Source organism: Impatiens glandulifera, chromosome 4 (genome assembly GCF_907164915.1).
Source record: "Impatiens glandulifera chromosome 4, dImpGla2.1, whole genome shotgun sequence".
NCBI classification, from domain to species: Eukaryota; Viridiplantae; Streptophyta; class Magnoliopsida; order Ericales; family Balsaminaceae; genus Impatiens; species Impatiens glandulifera.
The window spans coordinates 30,486,936-30,495,240 of record NC_061865.1 but is presented as its reverse complement, the minus strand read 5'-3'; positions in this window follow the sequence as shown (position 1 = coordinate 30,495,240).

The following is an 8,305-nucleotide window of genomic DNA, read 5'->3' as shown; positions in this document are numbered from 1 at the left end:
GCTATACAAATCAAAGTCTTATAGTGGAATCTGTTAGAAAAATTATATAAGTTAATTAATAAGTAATTAACTATCTAAAAGAACTTAATTAAATTCAACTCTATGTACAGGTACATATTTTCAACCTTATCGGTCAAAACTATTCTCCCGAAACATCACAAACAAAAACAAATTACTTATATTCTCAGAAAGTCCGGCTCAGCTAGAATTCAAGACCGGTTAAGATTATCAACCGATATGTGTGTCCAGTCAAGATCAAATCCAAAGATAATATACATTCTCACCGGACAGATTGAATCAAGATCAAAGATACAAATACAATGGCAATTGACGTGTTGATGCAAACATACATTCCTCGGAATATGCAGAGGAAGATTGTTAGGATCTAGGTCGCGGTTGGGGAACCGGGGTCTGACCGGTTTGCACTCAAAGATTGGTGTTTAATCCGGTTAGAGATTAACACCGGGTTTCAATACTACACAAACTGTCACGAACCCTTGAACCGAGTTCAACTGCGGAAGTGGTTTGTTTCAGGTTGAAGCAGCACACACACAGGATGAATAGAACCGAATTTGGATGAGGTCGGTTTGGAGTATGGTGGGTAGGTTTGGGATTCAGTAGGTCAGTTTAGGTAGAGTCGGTTAGAGTGTAAGGCCGACAGAAAGTAAATAACAAGACAGGTTTTTATGGATGTTCGGAGATAAAACTCCTACGTCACCCCTTCCTCTCGAAACCGTGAGAAAGATATTCACTAATGAATACACAAACACAATCCGATCGAGACTTATTTCCTGCTCGATAACACCTGTACAATTTTAACCGAAATTGTAATCTTACTTCAAATAAACACTTGAACTCTTTTTGACCTTAGAGAGATAAACTTGTAATAACTCTTAAAGCTTGTGGTTGGTGGAACTTAGTAACTCTTGTAACTTCTTGCTCGAACTCTTTTTCTAGGACTGCATTTATTCCTCTTGAACTTTTTATTTTTTAGGTGAAATGTGCCAAAGGTCACATTTCATCACCTTGAATCTGATTGGTTGAGCAGAGGTTCAGTGATTCAGACCTGGCGGTCTAGACTTCCAGTGTATAGGTCAAACCGCTAGGTTTGTCTTTTACTTAGTATGGAAACTGTCGGTTGGACAGTTACCTGTACCTGGAGGATTGCGTCTCTGATTTGTCCCGGAGTGGAAAGATCATGTCGGACGATCTTCTGCAGCCTGCAGATTGTACGGTGAAAAATCTAACGTTAGATGTTTTAATTGTAATGCTTTAGGTCACTATAGGTCGGAGTGCAGAAGACAAAGAAGAGATGACGAAGACCGGATGACAGAAGACTCGCTGACAACAACCAAAGGGGTGAACATCAGCAATCCGACAAAAGCAAGGAAGTTTTAGAAAGCATTGATAGCCGACGATGGTGGGAGCTCGTGGGCTCATACCGACTCGGAAACCGAAAACGAAGGATTCCCTTGCCTCATGGCTAAGGAGGAAGAGGTATTTGATTTCTCTTGTGAAGAGTTCACTAAAGAAGATCTGGTTATTACACTTAATGACATGGTCCTTGAGTTTAAGAACATGTCTGCTCTTGTACCAACCCGGCTGAATGTCCATGTCGATCAATTGAGTAACTTCCAAACCGGTGATTCAAGTGGAACCAAGACCGATGAACCGATTGAACTATCCTATGAGAATGAGAAGCTCAAGGAGACAGTTCAATCGTTAGCTGAAGAAAATGAAAGATCTAAATATATCATGGCTGCTTGGAAGAAATCGAGTGTAGTTGTAAGCCAGATGTCAACCTACCAAAGACATCCTAAATGCAAGTTTGGCCTTGGATATAAAGGCGGAAAATCGGCTAACCGGAAACATTCCAACGAGTTGAATCTCAACAAAAACAAGTTTCCATTCATAAGATTTGTTAAGAGTAGTTCAACCGATACTAAGGCAGATCATGACTCACAACTGGATAAAGAGATTAAATATGTAAGTCCAACCGACACGGCTAAATGGCTTCATCTTGAGAGAAAGAAAGACAACCGGCCAGTGAGGAAAAATATTGTTAAACATTCATATAGAACAAATAAACATTCATCACCACGACACTATGAAGTATTTACTGGCAGATAGAGATGTCAAGCCAGGTACTGGTGAAATCATTAAAATTACTACTGGGAAAGTCATCCGACTAATTAAGGTATGAATTCCTAAGTGACTAATCAACCACGGACTCAAGTAATTGTGGGCGCCAAATAGGTATAAATATTTATTTTTTGCAGATTAAGAAGAACAAGTGGCTAAGAAACTCGGAATGGTATCTAAATAGCGGTTGTTCTAGACACATGACCGGAAACAGCAAACTGCTAACCGATATTATTCAGGAAGCCGGTGCAATGATCATTTTCGGTGATAACTCTAAAGGTAGAGTCGTGTGCAAGGGAAAGATTGTCCATGGAAACTTCACTATAAATAATGTATTTCTTGTTGAAAACTTGCATTTTAACTTGCGAAGTATTAGTCAAATGTGCGATGTAGGATATACGGTTGAATTTCATAAACACGCATGTTTAGTTAAGAACTCTCAAGGTAACGTTCTATTACCGGAAATAGGTTAGGAAACATTTACAAAGTGGATTGGAAAACCAAAACTGAAAATCCAGTGATAGGATCGGCGACAGAAATAGAGACGGGGTCTGGCTATTGATGACGCCTTAAGAAAAACGGTTTGATAGAAATCCTGTTAAGGATTTAAATCACTCTCTATTCTTCACAAACCCTTGTAAACTATTGAATGATTCAAGTGAGGAAACGTTTGCTCAAGTTTGAAGCTAAGAACCAAGAATGAGAAGATGACATAATGAAAAGACACATCATTTTGTTTATGGATGTTCGGAGAAAACTCTCCTACGTCACCCCTTCTTCCAACCACCGGAAGGATTCACTATAACTTTCTTATAATCAAATACAGTCGCATGATTAGTTCACTGTTGAACAGAACAGACTCTGTTCAACTTACAATATGTAGAAGTATATCACTCAGCTAAAATAATGCTTTGATTCTAACTCTCTCTCCATAAATATACAGTAAAGCAAGAAAGCGGTTCTTCAATATTCAGTAATTATGTTCAGTAGTAGTTTTTTTAGCAATTGTATCCGATCATTCTTTCGTTGTCCTTTAGGATCTTTAAATAAGGAGAAGGTACCAACAGTCGAATCTTCCATAATGACACGTGGCGAGCTTCCATTGGAACGCCTCCATAATACACATCAGACTCTGAGCACCAGGATCGTGGTCGTACCAATCTAGTAGTGCGCCAAATATTCTTCTAACATATTCCTGCAAAAACAAGTAGTGGGAAGAATATTTGCTTACGTGGCATTAATCAATTGGTTGCAACTGGCTATCGTACTGATCTTCATTGGATAGTTGAGTAGGAGTAGCGTACAGCTAGTTGATCGTGGGTAGACGTGTGCTAGTTTCAAGCAACTTATTTAAGCATGGAATTAAACGCATTTCACTTAGACGACCACGTCTAATGATATTAGACGCCCACGTCTAATAGCAGGATCCATTAGACTACCTAGTCTAACGGGATTAGACGACACGTCTAATTACGGTTCCTTTCAGACTTATTTAAAGGAGTTAGACTGCACGTCTAAGTTTCATCTGTTAGACTGCACGTCTAACTACGCATCCCTTTAGATTAATCTGAAGGTGTTAGACTGCACGTCTAACTTTCATCTATTAGACTGCACGTCTAACTACGTCTGTTAAACTGCACGTCTAACTACGTATCCGTTAGACTGCACGTCTAACTACGTCTGTTAGACTGCACGTCTAACTACGTATCTGTTAGACTGCACATCTAACTACGTCTATTAGACCGCACGTCTAACTACGTATCCATTAGAATGCACTTCTAAATACGTATCCGTTTGACTGTACGTCTAACTACGTATCCGTTAGACTGTACGTCTAACTCAATGCATCTAATGCCCAATTAGTCTAATGAACCTCATTAAGACATAGTCTAATATAACCTGTTTTCGATACACCTGCACCAAAAACAATTAGACGGTTTAGATTGTATTTTATATACATTCATTATATAAAATCCAATAGTCAAACTACTTTGACACTTAGTCAAAATAATTTGACCCAACAATTTCCCCCTTTTTGACGATGATGTTATAACATTGCATAGATAACAAATTAAACACGCATCATATAAAATAAAGAGTTAAACTTGTTCATCCATCTTACACAAACACTTTCCAAACTCCAATATTTAGAAACCAAGTTCATAACCAATAATACCATTATCAGATAAAAGCATGATCATGAGTGTTTTTCAAGAGGAATACAAAAACATCTTTCCAAAAACATCAAAACGAAATAAGTTCAAAACAACACAAGACAACCCAAAAAAAATTTCTATCCTCCTTTCTCTCTCCACCCTTTTTAAAATCATCTAGAAAGAAGAATCTACAACCTATGAAATCTCTAAATCTGCGGTTAGAGCGGAGTTGTAGACACTTATGTTCTTTTTCTTTGATTTAAGCCTTTTCACCCTAAGAACATAATCAACAACCTTATGGTTGTTTAGAGTTTTGGAAGATGAATGATACCCGTGACAAGATTCATCGAGAAAACAGCAAAGAAAAGCGCCAAGAGGAGCGTCAAAATCAAAGATCTTCTTCCGGGCACTAAGCATTCTGACCATGTTACCGAAGAGGACCTTTGTCCAGTTGATGTCTACACCTCTTGTGATGGCCACCATCATCTTAAAGACTTTCGTAAGTAAATGTAGGAGGAGTCTTTTGAAGGGATGGATTTGGAGATGATGTCGCTGAGTAAGGCAAACTCAACTTTCAAGAAGCTGCTCTTCTCGTGATACTTCACTAGAAGGGTCGCATTATAGAAGACATTCATCATCTCCGAAAAAATCTCATGAGAGGAGGAAGGAAACTCATGGATTCCTACGGTTGGGAGAAGGAAGAACATGCCGAATGTATCTTCTTCAAAACATATCATTCTGCCGAGAACAATCGCGCAGATATATTTATCGTTGTAAAACTTGGCGGTTTCAAATAACGCACGAATAATCTGTTCGTGATAAATGCAGTGAGGGAGAAGAAACTTCTTCAACCTAGAAGTTGTTAATGATTCAAACATTTGAACCATTCTAGGAATTGGTATAGTCATTACAGACTGGTAATCTACTTGTAGTGATTTTGGAGAGAAAGAAGTCATTTCGACGAGATGAACACAAGAGTTTGACGATTCAAATTCTAGAAAGAGATATATGGATTTGGGAGTACTCAACCATTTGAGTAATACCATTCATTAAATATCAAAGACCTGACGTGTAGTTAATATCTAATGATTATACCAACCGTCAAATATTCAGAAATCTATTCCCAAGGATCACAATTGTTAATGTTAATCATGAAAACATGCACAATTAATGTTGGACGTATAAAGGAAATAATCAGAAATGTCAGTCACTTTTGACAAATTGAGAGACACTTGTCTTCAATTTATTTTGAGAAGTGACTGGTTTATTTTCGGCGCGAAAAAGTACATGGACAGATTCATATGCAGATGACAGTTGTTCAAATAGCTAGAAGATGAAAAGTCTAAGTACACAAGTAGTTAAACATTTATTCTACTTTTCACATTCTTCACTTCTAATTGGGAAATTCGTCTATTAGACGACACGTCTAATTATGCATAAACAACACGTGTTGCACGTGTGTCTGGTTAGACGTGAGCTTCCACTTGCTCTTGACATAAAACGTCTAACGTCTTCTAGACGTATACGTCTAACCTCGCAGGTTAAAAAACCAAGACATAAGTTCCCAAAAGAAGATGAAACTGCTTGAGTAGACCTACGTCTAAGTAGTTATGCTTCTTAAACTTCAAGATGGGTGTTCAGAAATATACTCAATGAAAATAGTTTGGTTGCGAGGAACAATGCCAGATTTGTGGCCCAAGGACATAAACAGGAAGAAGACATTGATTTTAAAGAATCATTTGCTCCTGTGGCCAGACTTGAAGCTATTAGAATTTTTCTTGCATTTGTGGCTTTCAAAAATTTCAAAGTATTTCAAATGGATGTTAAAAGTGCATTTTTAAATGGTGAGCTAAGTGAAGAGGTTTATTTTGAACAAACTTCCGGTTTCAAAAATACAGAATTAATTAGCCATGTGTATCGGCTAGATAAAGCCCTTTACGGTTTAAAACAAGCTCCTAGAGATGGTATGACACTTTAACAAAATTCTTATTCAATCATGATTTCACCATAGGCTCGGTAGATAAAACTTTATTTAAATTTGAGAAAAAGGGACATATCTTACTTGTTCAAATCTACGTGGATGACATAATTTTTGGTTCAACCGATTTTAAGATATGTGACAAATTTTCAAAAATAATGACCAAGAAATTAGAAATGAATATGATGGGGGAGTTAAGTTTCTTTCTAGGTCTCCAGGTTTGGCATATCAAAGGATGAACATTCATCAACCAATCTAAATATACAACTGAATTGCTAAAGAAGTTCAAAATGGACAACTGCTCTTTAGCCGCCACTCCAATGAGCTCATCCATTAAGTATGTTGGGTCAAAATATTTGTACTAAGGGTCAAATCATTCTAACTAACGGTATTTTGATGATGAGTTTGTATAAAACTTAAATAAGAAGGAAACTAAGCCGTCAAATTGTTTTTGTGCATGTGCATCCAAACGTGCTAAGTTAGACTTTGTCTGAATGAGGTTCATTACACTTACTGGCTATTAGACACATGTCTAACAGATATGTAGTTAGAACTGCAGTCTAACAGATACGTAGTTAAACGTGCAGTCTAACATATACGTAGTTAAACGTGCAATCTAACATATACGTAGTTAAACGTGCAGTCTAACATATACGTAGTTAAACGTGCAGTCTAACAGATACGTAGTTAGACGTGCAGTCTAACAGATACGTAGTTACACGTGCAGTCTAACAGATACGTAGTTAGACGTACAGTCTAGCAGACGTAGTTAGTCATGTAGTCTAACAGATACGTAGTTAGACGTGCAGTCTAACTGACGTAGTTAGACGTGCAGTCTAACAGATGAAAGTTAGACGTGGAGTCTAACTCCTTCAGATTAGTCTGAAGGGACACGTAGTTAGATGTGTCATCTAACTCCATTAGACTTGGTGGTCTAATGAATCCTGCTATAAGAAGGGGGCGTCTAACTTCATTAGACTTGCTAGTCTAATTGGAGCACGTTTAATGCCTCGCTTCAGCAGTTGCTTGAAGTTAGCATCCGTCTACCCACGATCAACTAGCTGTACACTACTCCTACTCCACTTATTGCAGTATTCTTCCCACTATTTGTTTCTTGCAGGATAATCCTAGAAGAATATTTGGCGCACTACCAGATTGGTACGACCAAGATCTTTATGCACAAAGTCTGATGTACCTGTGTACTATGGAGGCTTTCCAATTGGTGCTTTCCTTGTGTCATTATAGAAGATTTGACCGTTGGTATCTGTTCTCTATTTAAAGATCCTCAAGGACAACGGGCGAAGAGAAAATAATAAAAGACAAGGCAGATACACATAAGACTTGCTTGTTGAACTTACAATCTTACGGATTGCTTTCTTGCTTAGTATGTTTGTTTATCAAGAGAGAGATAAATCAAAGTATAGTCTAGCTGAGTGATATTCTTAAATATACTGTAAGTTGAACAGAGTTTGTTCTGTTCAACAGTGAGCTAGCTTTGCAATTGTATTTGATTCTAAGAAAAGTATAGTGAATCCTTCTGGTGGTTAGAAGAAGGGGTGACGTAGGAGAGTTTTGCTCCAAACATCTATAAACAACTATGTGTGTCATTTACATTCTGTCATCTTCTCCTTCATCGGTTCTTAGTTTCAAACATGAGCAAACGTTTCCGCACTTGAATCTCTTCAAGAGTTTGCAAGAGTTTTTGAAGAATAGAAAGTGATACAAATCTCTAATAGGATTTCTATCAAACTATTTTTTGCACGAAGTTGTCATCAATAGTTAGACCCCTATCTCTATTGGTGCCACCGATCCTTTCAATTGGGATTAGAGCCCTATTTCTATTCTCAATCTTTCACTAAGAATGTCGACCATAACCAAAGATTCCAGTGCTACCGCAATCCCCACATTCTCAAGAGAAAACTATATCGTGTGGAAGAAGATAGTTCGTGATCACCTAACTTCTCTTCATGACGAAATGTGGAGTGTTATTACAGATGGTCCCATCAAGATTGATAAGGAGAAATCTGAA